The sequence below is a fragment of the Delphinapterus leucas genome, chromosome 12 (genome assembly GCF_059928025.1).
Source record: "Delphinapterus leucas isolate spDelLeu-1000000601 "Yukka" chromosome 12, BTC_Dleu_Yukka2, whole genome shotgun sequence".
In the NCBI taxonomy this organism is placed as follows: Eukaryota; Metazoa; Chordata; class Mammalia; order Artiodactyla; family Monodontidae; genus Delphinapterus; species Delphinapterus leucas.
The window spans coordinates 8,753,662-8,780,229 of NC_143140.1; the positions used below are offsets into that span (position 1 = coordinate 8,753,662).

Consider the following 26,568-nt stretch of genomic DNA (forward strand, 5'->3'; position numbering starts at 1 on the left):
CTAAGTGAAGGGCCTTAAAGTTTAAATGCATTAGCTTCATAGTAAATCCATTCTAGTTTTATTATTCTTAATACTAAGCTGCATGAAAAAAAATGAAAAAAAATTCAAATTATACAATTTCTATTTTTCTTTATGTGCCTAATTCCACAATTAAGTAGGAAGCATGCTTTAAAACTAAGTCAATTTCATGATAGAACTAAAGATCGATTATTAAAAACATCCAGTGACCTTGGTGCTTTCAGATTTAATATTCCAGTGTTGAGAACTTTAATTCAAAGTGCGTGTTTTAATTCTTAAATCAATAACATAACATTTATTTGTATAAAAGGTATAGGCAACGGCTTATGAGCTGCATGTTAATTCATAGTTTAGTAAGACATATTCTTGTTTCTGGAGCAGCGTTTTAAAAACAACAATACATCTCTAAGTTATTTAATTTTTTTTTTTAATGAGCTTTTTTTTTAAGGAATTTTGCCTTTTTTCTTTTTTCAAATTTTATTTATTTGTTTGTTTATTTATTTGTTTATTTATTTATTTATGGCTGTGTTGGCTCCTCATTTCTGTGCGAGGGCTTTCTCTAGTTGTGGTAAGCGGGGGCCACTCTTCATCGCAGTGCGCGGGCCTCTCACTATCGCGGCCTCTCGTTGCGGAGCACACGCTCCAGACGCGCAGGCTCAGTAATTGTGGCTCACGGGGCTAGTTGCTCCGCGGCATGTGGGAACTTCCCAGACCAGGGCTCGAACCCGTGTCCCCTGCATCGGTAGGCAGATTCTCAACCACTGCACCACCAGGGAAGCCCTAAGTGATTTAATTTTAAAATCAAGTTAAAATAAAATGTTCAGTGGTAATTATAGCTCTTCCCTTCCTATTGAAGTTTATAATTTACAAATGAATTGGCTATGGGTTCATTTGATCTATCCTTTAACCAAGCTGCCAAGTCAATATTATCCACAGGAGACAGATGAGGCACCCTGAGAGGTGTCCTGCTGAGTGACTGTATCCTACTTTGAAATGTCGTGAAAGCAAGTTTCGAAGAGATGTCTTCTGATTTAAAACGAGTGGCCCAATGTGTTAGGTAAGAATCAAAAGAACTTAAAAGTGTAAAGGTACAGTGACATGCCAGTAAATGTTTAACAACTGGCTCTCGGAAGAAAAAAATATGCAGAGAGGGCTTATTTATAACATCATCTAATTCCCCTGGTGCAAATAGTCTCCTTTTTTTGATATCAATGTGCCAGAATTATGCCAACCAACTCACAGAGTTTATAATAATTTAATATTCAGCACTTGTGAGCTGGTACAAGCCGGCTTCATCACAATCCTGGGAAGGTATCGTATTTTACTGACCGTTATTTTGAGGTTGACCAGGATTTTAGAGATTTGGAAATGTATGCATAACAGGGATGGGGAAAGGCAACCCAGCTGGTCAGTTGTGGGAGCTGGGGTGTGGCAATGATATGAGAAAATATTTGCGTAATGTGTTTTGTGGCAAAGACTGTTTCTAAACGGTCACTAATATAGCACTAACCAACATAATAGGTCTGAGAATTAAAAGGTAACTTGGGGCAAGATTTTATGGCACCGTGAGTACGAAGGTGATACAAATCATGCTATTATTAACACTTATTGGGTCTCACATACTAAGCAATCACTGATAATAGGCTGGCACCAGGGCCAGAAACCACTTGTATCCTCATTTTACAGAAAACGAAACTTAGCCACAAGGATGATATGTAACCTCTTGAAAATCAGCCTGTTATTAACTAGTGGCACTGGGATATAACCCAGGTAGTCAAATATGAGAGCCTTCACTTTAAACATTCAAATAATTTTGTGTATAACATATTAAGAAAATTTCAACTTTATTCCATTAACAAAAGAACAACCACTGAAAACTATGAACCAAGGTTAGAGACAAGGTGACATTTTATCAGTTCAGTAGTTAATCAGACCTGAATCCTGGTGATGACAGTGACAGTCAGAATAAGTGACACATCAAAAGCATCTCCATTTCTTTTGTGGTCATCATCAAATTCCTCCTCCTCCTTTCTTTACATTGTAAAACTATACTAATATTTTTTTTAAAAAATTGTGGAAATGAAAGCAAACAAAAATAATCTCTCTAATCTCACAATGTTACATCTTTTTGTCATTTTAATTTTGTCCACATGATCCATAGTTACATACATTAGCACTTTCAGATACAAAAAATTTCACCATTATAACGTGATTATTTTGTCCATTATGCTCCACGGTCTTCAGACATGTCATTTGAATGATGGCAAAATATTCCATGAAGAATATACATCATAATCTATTTAAGCATTTTCATAATAATGGTCACTTTGTTCCAATATTTTACTAATAAATAACTAATGAAGACCTTTATGCATACATATGCATATATATTCCTTTTGAGTTACAGTTTCTCTTGATAATTTCTACAGGGAAATAGTTCTAGGAAAAATTATTATGTCAAACAAATGAATATTTAACCTCACTCATGTTTATCTCATTAGCAGACAGTGACATGAATATTCAAACAGCGAGACATAATTTTTCACCAAACAAATGACTATTTTTTAAAAAATAACAATAATCAGTTGTGGTAAAGATGCAGTTAAATGTGCACACTCTTATACTCCTGGTTGGTCTGCAAATTGTTAAAACCCATCAAAATGTAGAAAACTACATAACTTAGTAAGCAATTTAGTCAAATGTTGTAAAAAATGTATTCAGATGTGGTAAAAGGCAAACATACTCAAATGCTTTATCCATGAAATTCCTCTTTAGAAATTTTTCCAAGGAAATTATCAGAAATGTTTCACAATATACCTAGAAAGGTGATTATTTCAGGATTTTTGATAAAAGTGACAATTTAGAAAATATATAGATGTCTAAGTTTGGGATTAATTGTACTCTATGTCTATGATGAAATTTTAGGGAGGTATTAAAAAACATGCTGTAGAAAATTAGTTAATGACATGGGGTAATTTTAAGACTATATTATTGCTATAAAAATTCTGGTGACCAGGGCTTCCCTGGTGGTGCAGTGGTTGAGAGTCCGCCTGCCGATGCAGGGGACACGGGTTCGTGCCTCGGTCCAGGAATATACCACATGCCGCGGAGCGGCTGGGCCTGTGAGCCATGGCCGCGGAGTCCGCACATCCAGAGCCTGTGCTCTACAACAGAAAAGGCCACAACAGTGAAAGACCAGCGTACCACCAAACAAAAAAAAAATTCTGGTGACCAAATACTATGTTCTGCATAAAACTAATTATTAAACTAGCTCTAATATTATCCAAATAATATTATAGCACTATACAACAGTTACTTCTGGTGGTGGGTATTTTGTAATCTTCCCTTTATGAGATTTATTTTCCTATTTCTACCTTGCACATGTATTGTTTTTTATAACAAAATAATATGTTTATAGGTCAGACTCTTCAATTAAAAAAATAGAGTGAATATTTTCATGTCCTTTATATATAACCAATTTGTTTCTAAAGAACCACACCGATTTCCAATGACCATTAGTGCTACTTGCTTTTGCTTTCGTTCAAATTTATTGATGCATTGTTGCTTAGTCTTTTCTTTCTTAGTGTTCCTATGCCATTTAGCTTTATATGTGTTTTGCAAAAGTAGCATAGTTTGGAATTTTGTTTTGAATCTGCTCCAGCAGACTTCTTTTAAGAGGGCAATTTAAGACATTTATGCTTATTTAAGATTTATTATATCTGGTCCTGCATCTGACAGCATTCCTTTAATTTTTTTACTCTCTCCTTTCCCCTTCTCTCTCTAGTTCTCATTTTTGCTGTCCAGGTCTTTCACTAACCTATGTACTTCTTGAAAGGCAAGGACTTTATCTTTTACCTTTGCACTGGACAGAAGTGTACAACAATTTATGATTTCTGAATGAGTGAATGAATGATTTAAGAATTCAGATACTTAATTCTAGATTCTGTCACACAATTAGGATTATTATTAGAATTAAACTTTATTCACATTTACATTAACAATATTGAATATTGGTATATTTTAATTTTTTATATTTATTTATTTATTATTGGAGTGTAGTCGATTTACAATATTATATTAATTTCAGGTATACAAGGGTTGTGATTCAGTATTTATACAGATTATACTCCATCAAAAGTTATTACAGGATAATGGCTATATTCCCCTGTGCTCTACAATATTTCCTTGTTGCTGATCTATTTTATACACAGTAGTTTGTATCTCTTAATCCCATATTTCTATCTTGCCCTTCCCCCCCCCCACTGGTAACGACTAGTTAGTTTTCTGTATCTGTTAGTCTGTTTCTGTTTTGCTATATACATCTTTGTATTATTTTTTAAGATTCTACATATAAGTGACATCTTATGGTGTTTGTCTTTCTCTGACTAATTTCATAAAGCATAATATTCTTTATGTCCATTGACATTGCTGTAAATGGCAGAATCTCATTCTTTTTTATGGCTGAGTAGTACTGGTATAACTTTATTTAAAATTTTACAAATATAGATACCAAAAGTAGAGGTTTTAACTGAGCATCATTCTTTCACTTACTCCATTCATATATAACTTAAAGTTTGATCTGAAACTCCATTTTATGCTTTAAAAATATTACTTTGTCTTATACTATTTTACTGATAGAAAAATTAAGTAAACATATTTCTCAATAATACCATTGAGTTTTTGTTTAGTTATGTATTTACTTGTATCAATAACTGTTCTGGGCTTAATCTAACAGTTCTCTTTTATGGATACTACTACATTCAAATTCAAGAATTCTCTCTTTCATTACCTGGTAGTGGTTTTCTACATTTCCAGTACATCTGCAGGTTTTCTTTTACAGAAAACAAAAGCACTTAGCTAGCTTGTTCTTTGAGACTATAAATCTGAAAATACCTTTATTTGGTCTTCTCAGGGACATGGCAGTTTGGATCCTACCTTTCTGACACTTCTTGTTATGTGACTGCCACATCACTCTTGTAAAAGAGGAGGGGAAAACATAGCCCTGATGATTTTAGCTCTTGTGAAATAGCCCTAGTCAAAAGAAATTCTGCGCAATCTGATGATACAAGAATGGAGTCTTATTTTTTCATCCAATTTCTCATCAAAATAAACCTCAGGTTGATGTAAAGATTGAGAACTGATTTATCAGAATAAGAAAACAGGATAGATTTCTGCCAAACTTAACGCTGATGTGCAGAACCTTTCACATAAATTCCTTGTGTCTGAAGATCTAAGTCCAGAAGCCTATAAGGACAGCATTTCAAGTGGTGGCTAGTTCTGCATATATTCCTTCACCTAAGGGGAGCTGGTGCTGGTTAAATGGGGATAGAACCACTACACATGTTACTACCAGGCTTGCAGATACAGTACAATTTCTAGCATTAGGCACTGTTTTCCTTTGGGAAATGAATTTGAGTGTTTTATAATAACAAAAGACATGTAACAAAGTGGACTGAGTTATTATGTATATATATATATATATATATAAAACAGCTTATATATCTTTACTTCATTAAATAAATGCTATAAGAATAGGCATACTTCATCTTTCCCTAGACTTTCTATGGATATATATGGGACAAAAGAAGTGAAATTCTCTCATTTTGTTTCCTTATAAACCACTTTGTGATTTTCTTTAATGCTTGCCTCTCTACCTGTAATACACTTCTTTGCCTCTTACATATAAACCCTTAGCTACTAGGAGGAGCTATATCTCCATGGTAAGATGTAACCTGTACTTGAGGAACTTCAATATTAAGAAACAGAGAAATATATATATATATATATATATATATATATATATATAATTAAGGTACCAGGATTGATTTTCATCTCCATCTGAGATATTATCAATCATATATTCTATCCACAACAAAAATTCTATCATTATTCTTGATGGTTAACATCTTGTAATTAAACACATTTTGCTGTGCTTTCTAGATCTGCCCTTATTTCTGCTGCATTGATCCAGTGCAATCACATTGAATTAATTTTCCCTTAGTTCACTATAAATACAATGAAAACCCATTATTTCAGTTTGAAAAGTTAGATTGGATACATAAATTTCATTAGTCATTAGATAATCACCAATCCAACGTATGTTTTTTGTAGACCCAGTCACACAATGATTTTTTTTTTTTTGTAATTTCAGTATGGCAAAAATGTCGAAAATTACCTTATTTTTTTTTTAATTTTGTGCACTGTGACTATAATATATTATGCTACATATAGCAATGTTCATTTCTAGTAAAACTTTACAGTGCAAATAAACTTGTTATTTAACAATTATTGGTAATACTACACTCTTTCAAAATAATTCTTCTCTTCTAGAATTGGATTCTCCATCCTTAGGAGTTTAGAGTATGTGGCTAGTTTTCTTTGTGTGCACATACACATATATTTAATAGAAATAAGCTAACATATCAGGATCATTCTAAACAGTGCACTTCTATCTTTCTTGCATGATGAGTAACCCTACATAATTGTGCTTATGAACACAAATCTTGTATCAAGTGGTATCGACTCAGAATCCTGCCTCTGCTACTTCTATTAACTAGTATATGTGACCTTAATTTTGCTATACTTTATCTGTAAACTAGTCGTAACATCTACTTACATAATGTTGCTGTAAGGTTAATTAGCATGGTGCTGAAAAGTGATCTTACTTATTGTTATTTTTATAGAATGCTATTAAATATTATTATCTAGGAATTGGGTAAGAAAAGGTAATTGGTCTCACCTCTTGGAACAGGTGCAATCAGATGAACCGTTACAAACTGAAGTAATAAAAATCGATCTTGCAGCCTTTGATTTCTGAATGTTTTGCAATTTTGAGGTTGTTATGAAAGTAATAATAAATGATGGACTTTGAAAATTTCTTCTTTTTTACATTTGATTTAGTGTGTAGGGTTCTAGATGGGAACCACTGGATAGAAGGATGTCATTTTGGACTCCTTCATATATCTTATTTTATTTGAGTATTTTATTTATTCCTTCAGAATATTTTTAATTTCCAAGGGAAGGATGGTGAGAACCTTCCCACCTTAAGACAAGACCTCAAGTTTGTGATTCATTTGTCAGGGATTACACAGGCTCCTACTGTCTTTTGAGAACTGAAAGAAATTCTGTAGCATAGAGAATCATAAATCAACTGATATCAGATGTTTTAGTGTAATGAAAAGAAGAATCTAGTTGGTAGCAACTGTTAGTTAACTGCTTAAATAATTTTTCATAAATGACACCCATATGTGTCTTTAAATCAGGTTTTTCCACTAGGATCTAGAGCTGTGCTGTCCAATACTGTAGCAATAGATGCAGGTAGCTATTTAAGTTTAATTAAAAGTAAATGTAATTTAAAACTCATTTCTACAGTCACACTATCCACGTCTCAATGGCTCAATAGTCACATGTTGCTGGTGGCTACTGTAATGCATGACACAGAATAGAACACACCCATCAACACAGAATGTTCTATTAGTACTGATAAAACCAGTGGGCTTCAACATAAAAAAAAAAATCATGAAAAGAGTCTCTATGGAGATTTTATTTTGCTACTCACACCTCACCATTAAAATTTAATGCCACAGGTATGTGTGCCATACACATAAAAGGAGTGATATACTCCAGCCCCTTTGAGAGTCCATGATGTAGACCTAGAGAAAGAGAGAGGATTGATCCACAGACCAACCCCTGGAGGGGCAGAGCAGCCTATAACCATGTGTTCACATTTATAAATTCTATGAACCAGTTATTTAACTTAACCTTCCTGGAAGTGAAAATAATTTTAATTAAAATTAATGTGTTGAGATAAAAGTAATTTTAAAGATTGATCTCTATTACTCTATTGCCCAAGTCTAATTATTTACCTTGAATTTTTTTTTCAATTTCTTTTGTGACAAATAGAAATAATAATAGTAGTAGCTACCTTGCCATCTTTCTAACCATCCTTCTTGTGGATATCTCATAGCTAGTAGGAAGTAAATAATGGGAAGCAGAAGGAAGTAAGATAGTTCCTGTTCACCAGATCTTAAAAGACTAGTGGAAAGTTATGATAGGACCAGTGTCCATATCTTTCATTACAAACTCCAGGACTCTTTCTTCTAAATGATATTGCTTTGATATATCAGCATGAAGCAATGTGACACCCAGCTGACACCCACTCGTAAGAGTCAACTGTAAAATTTTCAGTTTTATGGGCCAGTGAATGTCAGGTTGTTGGTGGCTTGAAATCAGTCATGGTGGTGGTCATATGTACACCCCAGAAATCAGAAAACACTATGAATCAGGAGCTTGACTTTTTCCCTCGGAAAGCTAGTTTTTAAACATTTGCCAACATATCACTGTCAAACACTTTTTTCAGAAGTCTAGGATTAACCTTTTCAACCCAATAATTCTCATTCCAGCGACCTCTATTAAACTTCTGGCACTTGAGGAACGGGCTGAAATGGCAAAAAAAATTTCTACATAAACCCCAGGAATTGATGAGGCAACTTTCCGTAAATCAGTATTCACCAAGCATCGTTAGTGCTTACATTTACTGCTCTATCAGTAGAACTACCATTCAGTGTATTAATGTTAAGAGTGTTTGTCTTACAATTAACACTGAGATAATTTTCATAAAGATAAAAATATTTGTTGAGAGGACATTATTTAAACTAAAGAATGAGACAAATGTTCCTAGTATAGGACAGTAAAGGGTCAGGGAAAATAGATGCAAGTAATACTAGATGTTCAGCCATTTTTGAGCAAGTAAGTCTGTCTCCTGTCCATGTGGAGCAACTTTCCTTCCTATTTAAACTTTTTCCTGGACCCTCCTTCTAATTCTAACTGAAACCTCTCATAAGTCCACCTTGCTTTCTCTTGAGGACAACATGTTTTTGAAATTTTCTCCAGAGGAAGCTGTTCTATCTTTCTTTTGGACAGTCTCGAACAGGAGAAAGAGGCTAGCAGAGTTCCTGTCCCACTTTCAGACCTTTATTCTAACACAATCATGATGGTAGTTCCCTTTGGAAATTAATTCAGACAAGTATACCACCTTCTCCCAACCTCCTTGCCTGCTTCTTACAACAGCCATGGCTTGAGATGACTTTCACATCAAAGTTTCAGCCTCTTTCACTTCAAATGATTTTTTGGTTACAGACATCTACTCACCAGCTATACACAGATTTACACCTTATGGGACTCATCATTGTAAACTATTTTTTATAAAATACTTACTCTTTTATTGATAATTACGATGGACTCATAGCCATCCCCCTGTTGTATCCTAAACACACTGTATTTCTTTGATTCTAAGATATACATATTTGGTACATATTTTCCCCTCTTTATGGTGTATAAAATAAATGGTGAGTCACACAAATGAAGGCACTTAGATCTGATGAAACACAGTTTATTTTATTCAAGTTTCTTGCAATAGACTAATTTCTCTCATTTCTGTCTACTCTTAGTCCTTTCCTCTCTGGTTCCTTCTCTCTTTCCTTCCAATCCTTTCAGAAGTATCTTGACTCTACATCCTTTTTGTACAGGTAAAATACTCACAAATACTCACCTGTCATCATTTCTATGTTTTAAGCCTCATGCCCTCAATTTTGATGACTTACTTGAAATCCCTTGCATAAATTTACTTTCAAGTTTAAAACAATACTTTCCTCTGTCATTTCTTTCTGATCAACATCCCACTCTCCTCATCCCAAAAAGGGAAACCTCTCTTCTCCTTTTCTGACTTTCCTTTTTTAATGTAAATTATTTGATGCTCAAAACTATAGAGGTAAATTCTATTTCTAATCCTTTCATAAGCCTGCCGCATTATTCATTACATAACTATCCCTCTCTTTCCATTCCACTGTCATAAGTCCAAATCAGGTCCCTATTTACTGTGTATTTAAAATCATCTGGAAGACTTCTTGGATTCTCTTCAACTTAACCTATGCTTCACAGAATTTTTAAATCAATTGTCTTATAGAAGCAGTTCCTGTATAGCCATTCCCTGGTCAAAGCCTTTCAGTGATTATACATCACCAAGGGTAAAGAGCAGAATCCACACTTCTATTTCTGACTAGTATTGAAAAAGTAAATCAAAACTTATCCTACCAATAATGAGCTCTGTGAAAGGAAAATTAAAACAAAACAAAACAGCAAAGCCATTATCTAAAGCCTTTTATTAAAACATTGTGACACGAGAGAACAGCTCTAAGAAGTGTGTTCTGCAGGAAGATTAAAGATTGATGGAAATTATTTAGAGTTCAAGTTGTTCCTAGAATTGAGTACTGTTCACATTCTCAGAAGTTATAGGGAACCTGATGATGTGTTAGTCACAGGACAAGGAAGCAGGAGCAGTCAGGATGGTGTAACAGTCCAGTAGCTGTTAGTTAGACAATTTGAGTTTAGCAAGAGGGATGGGAAAGAACAATTTTGGGGCAGGCTTTTGCAAGGGTAAGTGGAAAAATTTTAGTCTTATAGGATCTTTCACAGCTTGAATTCATAGTTGACATATACAAGATGATACAATGTTATCTTTAATAGAAATATAGAAACCTTTCTTAGCTTTACTACCTGTTGTTATATTTTATCAAAGAAATTGTTAACTAATATTTCAATGATAAGAAATTTTTTAATCTAAATTGAGATATCTCCATTTATTTTCATATTAATGTAATTACTTTATGATTAAGGATTGTTTAATGTGCTAGTGCAGTGCATTTGAGGGAAGTATTACAGTTTCTATATGCAGTGAATGTGAAATATATTTTAGTTTCCTATTATTTTATTCAAAATAAAATACAGTTAAATATGATTACCAATCAAAAATTAATTTATTATGGAACACAGTTTGGGAGTTCCTCAGAAAACTAAAAATAGAACTACCATGTGATCCAGCCATTTTATATCTGGGTATATATTCAAAGGGAAAAATAAAAACACTATGTCAAGGAGATATCTCCAATCCCATGTTCATAGCTTTATTATCTACAACAGCCAAGACATGGAAACAATCTAAGTGTCCATCAATGGACAAAGAAGTTATGAGACACACACACACACACACACACACACACACACACACACACACCCCACCACCACCACCATGGAATATTACTCAGTCATTAAAAAGGAAGGAAATCTTACCATTTGCAACAACTTGGATTGACCTAGATGGTATTATGCTAAGTGAAATAAGTCAGTCAGAGAAAGACAAGTACTATGTGATTTCACTTATATGTAGAATCTAAAAGGCAAAACAAATGAATGAACACAACAAAACAAAAATAGAGTCATAGATATAGAGAACAAACTGGTGGTTGCCAGAAAGCAGAGGGTGGTGGGATGGGGAAATAGGTGAATGAGATTAAGAGGCACAAACTTCAAGTTATAAAGTAAATAAATCATGGGGATGTAATGTACAGAGTAGGGTATATAGTCAGTAATAATGTAATAACTTTGAATGCTGACAGGTGGTTAGTAGACTTAATTGTGATAATCATTTTGTAATGTATGTAAATGTCAAATCACTACATTGTACAGCTGAAACTGATATAACTTTGTATGTCAGTTACACTTCAATGAGAAAAAGAAGAAGGCAGAAATCCTGCCATATGCAACAACATGGATGGACCTAAGTGTATTATGCTAAGTTAAATATGTCAGACAGAGAAAAACAAATACTGTACACTGTGGAATCTAAATAAAAACAAAAAACAACCAAACTTACAGAAAAAAAGATCAGATTTGTGTGTACCTAAGGCAGGGTGTGTGGGGGAGGGGAGACTGGATGAAGGTGGTGGAAAGGTACAGATTTCCAGTTATAAGATAAACAAGTATAAGGATGTAATGTAAACATGTTGCCTATAGTGAACAGTGCTGTAGGCTATATCTGGAAGTCATTAAGAAAGTAAATCCTAAGAGTTATCATCACAAGGAAAAAAAATTCTTCCTTTTTGTTGTAACTATGTGAGATAATGTTTAAAAACTTATTTTAGTAATCATTTCACAATATATGTGAGTCAAGTCATTTTGTTGTGCACTTGTATATTGTTGTATGTCAATTATATTATATTTCAATTAAACTGGAGAAAAATTTTCAACTCAGAAAAAAAATCGATTTTCGTTTGTCCCTTGGTATCCACAGGGAATTGGCTCCAGAACCATCCCCCCAACTCCTTGTAAGTACCATAATCTGAAGATGCTCAAGTCCCTTATATAAAATGGAGTAGTTCTTTGAATTTCATCCATGGTTGGTTGAATCCAGAACCGACAGATACAGAGTGCTAACTGTATTACAAAAATTCTAATACATATGACTAGTATACTTAAATGATTAAAATGATAAGAAAATGTTTCCCTTAAACACTTGCTATGGATTCTCTCACATCACATGTCTCCATCTTCACTTTTCTTTTCAGGAGCAAAAATTAGAAAAGTCTAAATAAACCGTGAATCCTTTCATTCCATATCTAACTTTTCTATAATGTTACCTTCTAGGTCTACCTTCTTTTCTAATTCCCTGACAACTGCCTTAGCTCAGAGGTTCACTATGTCTCTACTGTGTTTTTTAAACACCTTATTTCAACAACATCCTTTTTGGATTTACGCTAACCTCCACAACATCAACTTATTGATGATGTTGATGTTGTATTAAAACACAAATAATATTTTTAATGTTTTCTCCCTGATAACTTTCAATGATTTATCCTTCTTTACAAAAAAAAAATTGTATCATACTATAATACCCTTTAAATTTTCTCTACCTTCTTAGCATCACTGTGAACCACTTGCAGAAAGGAACTCTAATCACTCTCCTTAATACTCGTTGAAAATGCCTCACATGACATAGCTTAGATTCCCTTTTTCTGTCTTCTTCAATTTTGAAAGTGTATTTTCCTTTGAACTTATATGCCATGTTATCTTTGGATAATTTTCTGATACATTAGGATGGATAGTTCCCTCTTTTGTATATATGTCTGAACAGTTACCACATTGAGGCTAATTATTCATTTGCAGGTCTCTGCGCTCATTAAAACTTCATTTCAGCAGTCCCAGTACCTGCTACAAATGCCTGTTACTTTCTCCTTAATGTATATGGAGAAAATTATTTTAAGTATGATAATTTTCATTAGATAATTTGGTTAGTTCTCAGATAACTTCCCCTAAAATTTGTTTTTTATTTCTTCATAGATTTTAAGAATGAACATATCATGATTTTTTAAAATAATTTTTCATGACCAAGGTTATGCTTTGATTGTTCAAAAATCATGTACTTATATACATTTCAGTAGTTGCTCTTGAATTGTAGTTAAACAGCACTGATCCACAGGTTAGAAAATTGCTTATGAGGAGTTAAAATTGCTTTTACAGTAAAGATTGTAAAAGGAAGAAGCACTTCTGGGGAAATCATTTCAGTTAAGTGCATTGCTAGGAGATTGAAGAGAGAGATTTATAATGATGGGTTTCTGTTTGCAAACAATCAACAGACACAGGAGACAGAATTATGACAAATAGCTTTTTTTCGAATGGGAATGGGGAGGAGGGAGTGTAGATCAGGTGTATGAGCTGGAGGTTAAATGTCTTAGTTGCACTGAACAAGAGCATACAGCTGGTGTAAATAGACTTGGGTAATGGTCTACAGAAAAAGAGAAGCAGAGAATGATAAATTCAGAGATTGCCACTGTGAATAAAAGTGCAAGTCCATCTAGTGTAAAATTCTTCCTATGATCATAACCAATATTTAATGTTCCAAAGGAAGATGAAAGCTCACAGGCTGTGCCTAGGTAATTTATTCAATGTTATTTATCAGGTGAGAAATTTCTGTATAGGTTTTGTATATAATCGCTGAACATCTTGAATCTTTCAATTTGAATTCTCTTATAATATTTTTTTCTGGCAGATGTACAAATGGTATTGATGATTGTAAAGGTAAGAAGGCTTTAAAATAATCCCTCTACATTATTTGTCTTAATGATTTTCATTTACCATTAAAAATATAATGGTTATCCACACCATGTGGAACATATAAAAAGTTGAATGTCATTTTCATGACAAGCTTAGGTCACAATAAATTTTAAAGCATGTTAAAGAGCAGTGTATTAACATTCATACAGTCTATAAAATACAAGCCTTCTTTCAGAATGTTCAAATTACTCTTACTTATGTTTCTGTGTTAGTAAGTTTTTAATGCCTATTTACTTTTTTCTATTTTTAAAAATTTTTATTTATTTAACACCTTTATTAGAGTATAATTGCTTTACAATGGTGTGTACCTATTTATTTTTAAGCCTCTGAAATTCTTAGAAAAATAGAGTTCATTATATTACACACACCTACTGAAACAGATGAAGATAGATTTGGTCAGACTTATAGCTGGGAGAAATGGAGTGAAAAAAATAAAACATATTTACCAAGTACAATATTATGCTGCTACAATTCTGACCCATGACAACATGGAAATGGAATGGGGAAGTCAGGGCAGTATGCGGAGCTGTGTGCCAGGAAGATAAGCTGATGAGAAAGAAGTCATGTGAAAAACGTGAAGATGTAAAACAAGTAACTTTATCATTTGAAGAGTGTTTTCCACTGTAATCTTTTTTACTATATAAACAGTGGGAGTGAATTGTCAACAAAGGTATGTAAAGTACTTTTAAGTACAATTATCACAATTCAATTGTATCCTAAAAAAAACTCCTAGTGTTTTCATATCACATCTAGCTTCAGTAACTAACTGTGGAGTTTTTAGATGATAAAATAAATTTTATACAAAAGGGCTCATTTTTTTCAAGAGGTTCCTGGAGGAAAGTGAGCTTCAAGGTTTACAGTGATGTAAATAAAATGGATCACTTTTATAGCTCAGAAGGTCTGTTCGCTGCCTCCTAGTTACTAGGGAAGAACTGATAAGGTAGCTGTAGGAAAGCCTCCATAGACCTATAATGATTAGATATGTATTGATGGTCAGTTGTATGCTGGACACTCTTGGGATACCAAATAATAACTCAGGATAGTTTCAATATCTCAAGGCTGCCTTGTCTAAAGACAAGATAAACAGACAACAGAATTAATAGGAATTGGAACTAGAAAAGATTTCCTTTAACTGAGAAAAAAGTCAGTCATAGAAAAATAATAAAGCTAACGATTGTACCAGGATGAGAACTTGGACTTCTTAATTGCCAACTGAACCACTTTTGAAAACCACTCCACATTATCTATGACTCAAGAAAAAAATATGTAGTTTCTGATCCCTCTGCATTGTTTTGTTGCCTCTTTCTTGCCCCTACCAGAATTGTATAGTGCTGTGTGGAATGAGTGCAAAATGTTAGAGATTCGAAGCCAGGAAGGTCTTGGGGTTTAGCCCTACCTTTGTTATATTTTAGATGTAAGATATCTGGGGAATCATTTAACCTTCAGTAGATATAATAATTCGTTATTGCTGCATATCAAAATGCCACCACTTTACCAGTTAAAACAACAGCACCCGTTTGTTACCTCACAATTCTGCAGGGCAGAAGTCTGGGTGGGTTCAACTGTTTTTTTTGTTTTTTCCTTAGGGTCTCAAAAGACTGGGGTCAGGTATTGACTAGACTGGTTCTTTTTTTTTTTTTTTTTTTTGCGGTACATGGGCCTCTCACTGCTGTGGCCTCTCCCGTTGCGGAGCACAGGCTCCGGACGCACAGGCTCAGCAGCCATGGCTCACGGGCCCAGCTGCTCCGCGCCATGTGGGATCTTCCTGGACCGAGGCATGAACCCGTGTCCCCTGAATCGGCAGGCGGACTCTCAACCACTGCGCCACCAGGGAAGCCCTAGACTGGTTCTTAACTGGAGGATCTAGGAAGAAATTGGTTTCTGAACTCATTTGGGTTGTTAGTAAAATTCAGCTCCATACACATCACCGTTTTCTTGCTGGGTGTCAGCCGTGGCCACTCGTTGGAAGGAAATTTGCATGCCTTCTGATGTTGCCCCTTCCATCCTCTGTGCAAGCAAGAACAGGTCAAATTCTTTGAATCTCTTTGGCTTCCCATTCTGTAAACCATCTGGAGAAAACTTTCTGCTTTTAAATTGATCATATAATTAAATTAGGTTTGTCCAGATCATCTTCATTTCTCCATATAATTTAACATAATCATGGGAGTGATATCTCATCATATTCACAGGTTTCACTCACAGTCAAAGGGAAGGAGATTTTTTACTAAGGCAATATTTACGGGGAGTCACTCCTAAATTTTTTCTTATCACAAGAGTCTTTCTTTATCTGCAAAAATTGAGTTTAATTATGTCTCCCATGCATGCTTGTTGGCAGTAATAAAAGTGCTAATGTTTAAAATCACTTGACATATCATAAGTAATAAAATGACTAATTGTTCTTATAAACATTTGACTCTCTAGGAAGTGTATTTTATTTATAAGCAAGAGTATATGGCAGAACATTCTTTCTATATTAACCTAAAATATGTTTGCCTATAATTTACCAATACTTTTGAAGTCAAACAGTTTTTTTCCAAATTCCCATCTATATTCATTCATTCTGTGGCACTGAATCAGCATTAATAGCAAGCCTATTCCATGATACTCTATTCAGCAAACAAAAACAGGCATCTCTCTGCTTTCTTTGAGATTACATTCTAGTAGGGAGTACATGGTAAGCAATGAATTACATAAATATGTTTAAAATTTAAACAGTAAAAAAGGGCCATGAAGTGAAGGTGAATAATGCTGTGGAACACCCATTAGAGTAATTCTTAAGTGTCAAAGAGGGCCTTCCCTGAAGAAGTAACATTAAATGAAATCTGGTAGAAGTTATCTAAGTGAATGGGGAAGGGATGAGATTTTCAGAAACAAGCATAGGTCTGTTAGAGACAGAAATAAGATCAAAATATCTGGAGGAAACAAAGTCAGGAGAAATGTGTAGAAGATTAGATGAAAAAGTATGCAGAACCTTTATAGAACTTGTGATAGATGATAGACAGATGATAGATAGAACAACTGAAATTTATTAAAGCTTTTTCAGCATAGTGATGACATGCTTGAAACTAGTAGTGAAAATAAAATTACACTAGTTACAACGCAGATAAAGGTAAATGAGCTCAAAGGTGATCAAAAACTGAAGGATATACAATAGAATATCAGACCATATTGGTGATGGTAGGTAGGGATACAGAAACACGGTTCCTTTTGAGATATCTAGGTTATCAACCAACATAACTTTGTTGTGAACTGTATATGGTAAAAGGGATGAAGACGGTATTGGGAAAATTTTCAAGATTCATGGTTGGCACATCTGGGTGATTTCTGTGCTTTTCACTGTTTTGAGTTAAAAACTCAACTATTTTTAACTTGTTAATATTGAGGTGGTTTGGTAATATCCAAAAGAAGATGTCTATTAGGTTGTTTATAAGAGTCTGGGATTCAGAGAAGAAACAAGGCATTGAGACAATAACATGTAAGTAACTGCATATACATGGAAATTGTGGATGGATATAAAATGAATAAAGCAATAACTTAGGGTAATTCTTAAACTTCAGGAGATAATAACAGGGAAGAGGTGAGAGCCTGAAAAAGAGGAGACAAATCCCAAAAGTGGCAGAAGTGGAATGGAGATAAAGTGTAGTAAAACATGGGGTTATAGAAAAAAAAATCCAGAAAGAAGGAGTGGTCAAATGATCAAGTTACATGAATATTGAAAAATGTGCATAGATTTTTGTAGATGGAGGTAATCAGTGAAATTTGAGAGAATGGTCTCACTGTAGAGATTGTGGTTGAAGCCAAGGATTGCTGGCAATCACCAGAAAGAAGGAGAGAGGCATGGAACAGATTCTTCCCTAGAACTTTCAGAAGGAGCATGGCACACCTGAAGCTTTGTATTCAAACTTCTAGACACAAGAACTGTAAGAGAACAAATTTATGTTGTGTTAAATCACCTATTGTGTGGTACATTTTTACAGCTGCCCTAGGACATTGATACAAAAGTATGGGAAAACATAGGGTAGATCTGGAGAGATAGATAAGAGAATTTTTGTTTGGTTCTCGCTTGTTGTTAACATTATTTGAGATGAGAGAGACAAAAAGTCTATTATACCAAAGTGTAGAGTTCAGCTGGTTAATTATTTCCCTCCTAAATCTCCTAAAGAACTCCTCATATGATATGTTTTCAGGTACTCACTTTCCCTTGGCTTTTAAGCTATGGATGTACTTGACTGTCACCGAGCCTCTTTCTTTAGCCATCAATATTCCTTTCCCTCTGATACATTTTCCTCTATAAATAAAGCCTTTATGGGGAAACATTATAATTCTATGTCTTTGTCTGTTCAGGCTACCAGAACAAAACACCATAGAGAGGGTGGCTTAGACAACAGAAATTTATTTTCAGACATTTCTGGACTGAAAATGAGAAATCAGATGCTAACATGGTCAGGTTGTGATAGACATGTCTTCCTGGCTTGCAGATCACTGCCATCTTGCTGTGTGTCCACAAGACAGAGAGAGAGAGAGCAAGAGAGAGAGAGAGAGAGACAGCATTCTACCCCAAAACATCAGAATCCACATTCATTTCAAGTGCACATAAAACATTCTCCAAGATAGATCACATGCTAGGCAAAAAAACAAAAGCCTCAATAAGTGTACAAGGACTGAAATCATATCAAGCATATTTTCTGACCCCAGAGTATTAAACTAGAAATCAATTACATGAAGAAAACTGGAAAAAACACAACTTGGAGGCTAAACAACATGATACTAAACAACCAATAAGTCACTGAAGACGTCAAAGAGAAAATTTAAAAAACCTCGAGACAAATGAAACAATATTTCAAAATCTATGCACAGCAAAACCAGCAGTTCTTAGAAAGATGTTTAAAGTGATAAGGCCTACCTGAGGAAGCAAGAAAAATCTCAAATAATCTAACTTTACATCTGAAGAAACTAGAAAAAGTACTAACTACTACCAAAGTTAGTGGAAGGAAGGAAATCGTAAAGGTCAGAATGGAAGTAAATGAAATAGAGACTAAAATTTAAAAAAATAGAAAAGATCAATGAGACTAAGAGCTCTTTCTTTGAAAAGATAAACAAAATTGATAAACATTTACCCACACTCACCAAGAAAAAAAATAGAGATGACTGAAATAAATAAAATAAGAAATGAAAAAGGAAAAGTTGCAACTCACAGTACAGAAATACAAAGGATCATAAGACATTCCTAAACAAATAATTTGGACAACCTAGAAGAAACAGATAAATTCCCAGAAACATACAAACTCCCAAGATTGAGTCAGGAAGACACAGAAAATCTGAACAGAGTGACCACTAATAATGAAATTAAATCAGTAATAAAAAAACTCCCAACAAAAAAGTCCAGGACCAGATAGCTTTACAAGTGAATTCTACTAAACTTTTAAAGAAGAATTAATATTCATCGTACTTACATTATTCAAAAAAACTGAAGATGATTGGACCATTCCAATCTCATTTTTTGAGGCTGGCTTTACCCTGATACAAAACCAGACAAAGCCACTACAAAAAAAGAAAGTTACAGGCCAGTATCCCTGATGAACACATATGCAAAAATCCTTGGCAAAATATTAGCAAAGCAAACTTCAACAATACATTTAAATGATTATACATCATGATAAGGTGGGATGTATACCAAGGATGCAATAACCACAAATCAATCAACATGTTACACCACATTCACATAATATTAGATAGAACCCAGGCACACAGGAATATTTTCAGTTTCAAGTTGATCAATTCTATTCCTTCCCTCCGTTGCCCCTGTTCAGCAGGAAGTAGCTAAAGCAGTCATCTCCCCTTTCCCACAAGATTGTGGAATGGTATTAACAGTGGGGAATTGAAACAGAGGAAGAACAGAACTAACATCATGTTGTAACTGCCTCCCTCATTCTTTAGTTTATGCACTCTATTACTCTGGCTATTCACATAAACAGTTAAATATTAGAGAAATGTTGCTTGTGCCCAAATATCTCATTAAGTTGCCTGAAGAAAGTTCCCATCCCAGGGTCTGGAGCTTCTCATGGCTACTACTTGTTATAGATAGGTTTGCTTTCAGCCCAGAAACCTTGCTAATAAGTGGAGATAAGAATGGTAGAGTAAAGCTAACTACTAACAATTTGAAGTTTTTGCAGATTTGGGATCCAGCCTACATAAGCAGGCAGAAGAACAAAGAAACGTTATGCTTCCCTTAAAGGCCATGTGACTCCAAAGAGTCTGCACTCCACTTTTACCCTTTAGTCTTGAACTCTCTTGCTTCCCCTTTCCTGTAACATAAAAGAAGTATCATTTTTATTCCCAGTTTATATGGTTCTTTAGGCCAATACTCTGCCATCTTCTCAGTTTGCTGACTTTTTGAATAAAGCAGCTATTCCTTGCCCCAGCACCTTGTCTCTTAACTTACTGGACTGTTGTGCAAGAGCAGTACGAACTTGGACTTGGTAATAGATGGAATGGGAGATGGAGGGCTTTTACTGAGATGGGGTAGAAGTGAGGCAAAATTTTCAAAATCTGTTACAGATAAGTTTAAGTTTGAGATTCTTATTAAGTAATCAACTTAAGATATTAACAGATTATGATATATCACCAGAAAACAATCTGGCTTTGCTCCTTTGTTAGATTATTTATTTTAATCTTACTTTTATTACCATGCTACATTTAGCAAACTGCCTATCTCTTACAATCCAGTCTCTGAATGCTCATGAAAATACCTGACATCAGTCTGGCAATATCATCATACTTAATCAAATCTTTCTCATGTATATTTAGTATTTACTTATAAAGTAGGCACTTTAAAAAAACTTGGCTCTTTCTCTCTTAGGGGATGATTTAATACAATCCTTTTCTAGTTAATTATCTGTATCCTAAGGGCATCAAGAAATTTGGATTGTCTCTCTTAGACCTTGGGTTCTGTTTACCTCACCAGAACTGTTTGGAAGCCATTTTATAAAGTAGATATATAAAAGTGAATAGCTCATCTGGGTTATTTTCCCCTCTTAACATACCAATATAGGCTATGTTTCTCTATGGTTTATTATTTATTCAGTAATCTTTAAAATATTTAAAGCAATAGAATTTTCCTTCCTCAACTGAAGGAATGTTAAATATGCTCAAAGTGCTTATGGTTAGAATCTCCTTATTCTAAAGCTCTGTTTGCCATTATAACTTACAATTTTCTGATACTGGATTTCTACCACTGAGCTATATTATTAGATCATATTTATAGTTTTAATTTATAGTAAAGTATTATATTTGTATCAAAATATATCCTTAAGATATAAAAATTGTGATTTTTTTCTATGACAAATTCTATTATACAATAAATATTTTAAAGTGGCTCTACTGTACTGAGCATGTTAATTTTCCCATTTCAATACATGAATAAAACAGAGAAGGGAAATGGTTTTAAAATGAAAAGAAAACCTCACTTCATCATTAATTAATATTTACATAATTGGTTTGTTATTTTCATATTCCAGAAATTCATATATATGCCTGAATAAGGAGGTCAGTTTTCTTTCTTGGTAGAGGATTTGAAAGAACTTTAAAAAGGAGAAAATACTTGGGAAAGGAGAAGTATTTACTATTAATAAATCAATATAGGATATAGCTATCATTCAATGTGTCAATAAAATCCAGATATTTATGTGGAGGCATAGGAGTATCAGAAACCATATGTTATATTTTATTTTCAGCTTTAGATGACTGATTTCCTAGGACTTTAAATTTTACAGAATATTTATTGGTTGATTTGTATTTACCTTGTATTTCTGCAGAGTGAGTTACATGCTTAAGAAAAATGTCACATCTGGATTTCAGTCACAAATATTTTATGAGCCTTTTGACCGCAGACAACTTATTAAAATATGGCTTGTCTCCTCAACAGTAAGCTGGAAATAATGCTTAACAGTTTACTGAGATACAGTGTGACAAGTGCTTTTAAGCCTGGCCTGTAGTAGGAACCACAGATTTTCCATCCCTTTTCTCCAGCTTTTTTCAGGTTAGTAGTCAGGTCAGCTTGTGACATGTAAACCAAAATCCTGTCCAGCCTTCAGAACCCATTTAAATGTTTGGTTGTCAATGAAATCTGAAAGCTTTCTCTCCCTTCCCTTAGTAATGTTCTAGAACGTTCTCTATAAATGTCTGTCTAGTTAGTGGGATTCTGTTATTTTCTAAACCAGGAGCTGTTTCTTAGATGTTAAGTAAATTATTATAGTATGTGGTCCAATATTTACTTGCTGATGTGAGCTGTTTTCATCACTGAACCTTTTATAATACAGACACTTAAAATTCCTTTGTTTGAGTTTCCAGAAAATTCCTAATCCATGTTAGTAAATCACACAAAATTAGATTCTGCTTTTGAAAACATATATTCAGACTAAGTAGGTTTTAATTATTTGTGTATATTTCCTGGCCTTTTAACTCCAATTAACATTTGTCACACAATGAACTTTCATTAGACAACTGACATCATTAGACAAGCTTCACTAAAAGCATCATTAATTTTGATTTCATTTATTTAATAAAACCCTGTGGTTAATTATAATCCTTGTGTATATTTTAGAAATAGCTCTAATACCATAGATTGTTTAAATACCGATATTACATATAGAAAAAATGATGTATTTCAAAATCTTTGAAAGATTGGCTCTTTTAAAATGTGTAAATACTATCACTTTTATTTCAGTTCAATTATATTTTTAAGATTTAAAAGATTTATTACTCAACGTTTTCTGATGTTACCATTCATTTGTTTCTTAAATACTTATTAAGCCATTTTAATATGTCAAACATTGTTTGAACTCTGAAAATAAGTTAATGAATAAACAAAAAGAAATCTCTGTACTCACATAAAGTATATTTGTAGTTTTCATCTTCACAGCAACAATTTGTTATTACTTATTTGAAACATAAATGCATATTACAAAATATTTATTATTGGCAAAGGCACATAAAATTACATTAAGTGTAAACTCCTTGTTCACTACTTCCTTATTACATGTAAGTAGAAAGTCATTGTTTTCAGAGATATTTCATGTATTGATAACTTTATCATACTGTATTTGCAAACCCTAATCTATGATTTCTGTGGCCAGAATATAAGCAAAAAGTTTATGTATCCTTATTACCTAATCAAATGAATAAATTTTGTTTTGGCTTACCCTATATGATTCTTGCTGTAATAACAAAGTGTGTTATCACTGATTCAGTTTAAACACACACACACACACACACACACACACACACACACACACACACCCATCTGAGTACTCAGCCCCTAAGGGGTTTCAATAGCTTTCTCTTCTGTAATCACTGTGCTGACAGTGGACTGCTAGAAACTCTTCCAGGTCAGTGTTCTCCCTCTTTGGCTTCCCCTCAGTATATATTATATTCTTGCTATCTAAAGACTTCAGAATACACATATTTAATTTGGATAAACCTGACCAACTTAATCCTTTAAAGTGTAATTTCTTAATTAGATAATATGTTAGTGATTAATTTTTATTTGGATCTCAATTGTGATTTCTAAGTTATGATTTTATCATAAATAACCCCTTTTTATATGTAAGGTAATAGGTTTCTCTTCTCCACTTAGATTCATGTAGGGAGCTGTCTTATGATTTCTAAGTTTAACAGAGAAAGATCTCTTGCTTGGTGAGTATGGACATTTGTTCAGAATGTATGAATCAATGCTCAGTTGTTTTTATTCACTTCAATTTTGCCAAATAATGAGATTCTCAGTCTTATCTCGTTCTCTTTTTCAACAAACATTTTTTTAATTGAAGTATAGTTGATTTACAATGTTGTGTTAATTTCTGCTGTACAAGAAACATATATATACATTCTTTTTTATATTCTTTTCCATTATGGTTTATAACAGGGTATTGAATATAGTTCCCTGTGCTATACAGTAGGACATTGTTGTTTATCCATCCTATATATAATAGTTTTCATCTGCTTAACCCAACTTCCTACTCCATCCCTCCCCCACCCCGCTCCTGCTTGGCAACCATAAGTCTGTTCTCTATGTCTGTGAGTCTTCAACAAACATGTTTTGATCATCTTTTCTACATCTGGAAGAGGAAATACAGAGAAAATCTGTGCCCTCATGGAACTTTGCCTGGGGAGACCTCCAATTACCAACCACAATAATAAATGAGAAAAGTACAAATTAAGGTCAGGTCTGAGAAGAAAATCAAAAAGATGTTGTAATGAAGAAAGTGAGTTTGGGACACTTCACCATAAAGAGGTCTCTTTAAAGAGATAAAATCTTAGTTGAGACCTAAAGGGAGAGAAGGAACTGGACATGGGCAGATAAAAGGGCAGAACATTATCTAAAGGATACATGATGAACAAAGTACCACATGGAAAATGGCATATTAGAGAAATAGTGGTATGTTTGAAAGCATTGCATATGTAGTCAAGTGAGAAAAGAGGATAATAGTTTGATATAAAATTGAGAGGAAGAGCAGATTGTATAAGGCCTTGAGAGCAAGGTTAAGGAGGTTTGACCTTATTCTAAGAATCCACTGAAGTATTCCAAGCAGAGAGTTATAAGGCCTGATTTTTCTATAGAACCATTCTGAAAAGAATTTATTGCAGAAGGGCAAGAATGGAGGCAGGGAGATGGACTGAGAACGTCACTTTATTAAGCCAGGGGAGAATTCAATAATCAGGAGAGGAGAATTGAGAATTGTGATTCTCCTCAATTCTATTCTATCACACTTGAGTGATAGGAATACCCTATATCTAAATTGTGTAGGTTTGAACGTATACTTAAACACTTTGTAAGGAAATAAGCATATTTATACAATATGTGTTATATTTACAAATAAATATAATAATATAATTTATTTATTTATGTAAGTGTAATGCAAAAAAACCCAATAAAACCAGAGAGAGACTCATGCCTTTTATTCTTTACCTCTTCAAACAGAAATTCTAAATGATGAGGAAGAGAAGTTAATATGAACTCCTTTTTTTTTTTAGATTCCAGGTGATATCTTCCAAAAATGGCTATTGAAAAAAACATAAGTTGGTTCTTAAGATAGTGAGGATTTGTGTTCCATACACCCCAAATTATTAGAGAATTATAAACTTGGCCATGACAAGAGTTTTGTCTCAGAAAACCTATCTTGACTGATCATTGGGCTCTCAGGTCAGGGAGTTTTCAGGTGCTTTAAACAAAAACTACTCCACCTACTCAGAGCTCTTTGTCAGAATTAATTCAGCACCAGATTTGAACTAGTGTATGTTGGGTAAGGTAGGTTGAACAAGGTAAATGGAATTGAGAAGTTATTTGTCCTAACTGGAAAATTGTTATGTTCCTCATTCTAAACATGTTCCACTAGAGACCCCAGGGCATATTTTGAGGAGCACATCGTGGTCAGATAAGATTATTTTTCCCTAGCTCTTCCCAGAATGCTTCACACACACACAAATGCCCCTTGGTCATGGTGTGAAAAAAATCTACACGTCTATTTAATTTCTCTTTTGTAAAGATTAGGTGTGCAAGACTATTGAAGGTAAATATTTCTAAATAGAATGAGCACATATTTTCTTTTAGGCCTGGAATAATACTATGTTCATATAATTCCTTAGAGAAAATAAAAAAAATACCTTAGGAGAAAAAATGTCATTTCTATTCTACTCTTCCTCCTTAGAGAGGATAAAAAGGTAAAAGAACTGTTCTGAGTTGATAAATAAAGGTATAACTACATCAACTCTCTCAGAACGAAGATTTGCTCTGAAAGCGAACACTACCACATTGCCAAAAAGCTAACTAATGTCTCAAGAGCTCTGCACAAACATTACAGACGTGTCTTCACTTTGTTTTATTCCTCTCTGGAAGAGGTGAGTTTCTATGAGTGTAAGCATTTTCCTAAATAGAAATTTCCCTTAGGAAATTTAAATCCCAACTGTTTCAAGGCAGAAAGGGTCTTTCCATTATGCCTCTAAAGGGCAAGCAAGTCAAGTGATGACAAACAAAGAGTGTGAAAGACCAGTGAATTGCCAAAAAAATGAGTAGTGGACTGTCAAGTGAATGCAAAAGTTTTCATCCAGAAGTAGATAGAGAATTAGGACAGGGACAGCAAATGATGGAGCGGGGGTACAGAGAATGGTGAATCTTGTCTTCATGGCCCTCTGAAACTTTAGTGGTGGCAAGTTCAAAGGCATGTCATGGTCAGGAAAATAGCATAAATAAGTGCAGTTGATGACAGGTAAAATGCAGAGTATGTGCCCGATCTCAAGACAGCAGCCTCTCCTCACAGCCAGCCTATTGTTTCCAAAATGAAAATAATATGTCCATCCAATATTTCCAGGGCTTCTATGTTTTTATAAGAAGCAAAAATTAAGAGTACTATGACTTGTCCTAATTTTAAAAGGTTATATATCCTTGTAAATCACACTACCCAATAAAACAGAATGAAGTTCAGCCAGTGGGTCACATTTACCAAGGTGAATAATAATTAAATGGTTGAAAGTAATGGTGTAAAAAGTTAAAACCCATATCTTCTGAAGATAGAAGAACTGGCTGACTGGCAATGTCTTGTTTGGCATAAG

The 26,568-nt window shown here is 34.0% G+C and overlaps 1 pseudogene; it reads left to right on the plus strand.

Moving 5' to 3' along the window:
• The first annotated feature begins 1,037 nt into the window (after window positions 1-1,037).
• LOC111183273 (phytanoyl-CoA dioxygenase, peroxisomal pseudogene) overlaps window positions 1,038-26,568 on the plus strand; it is a 152,765-nt pseudogene continuing 127,234 nt past the window's right edge.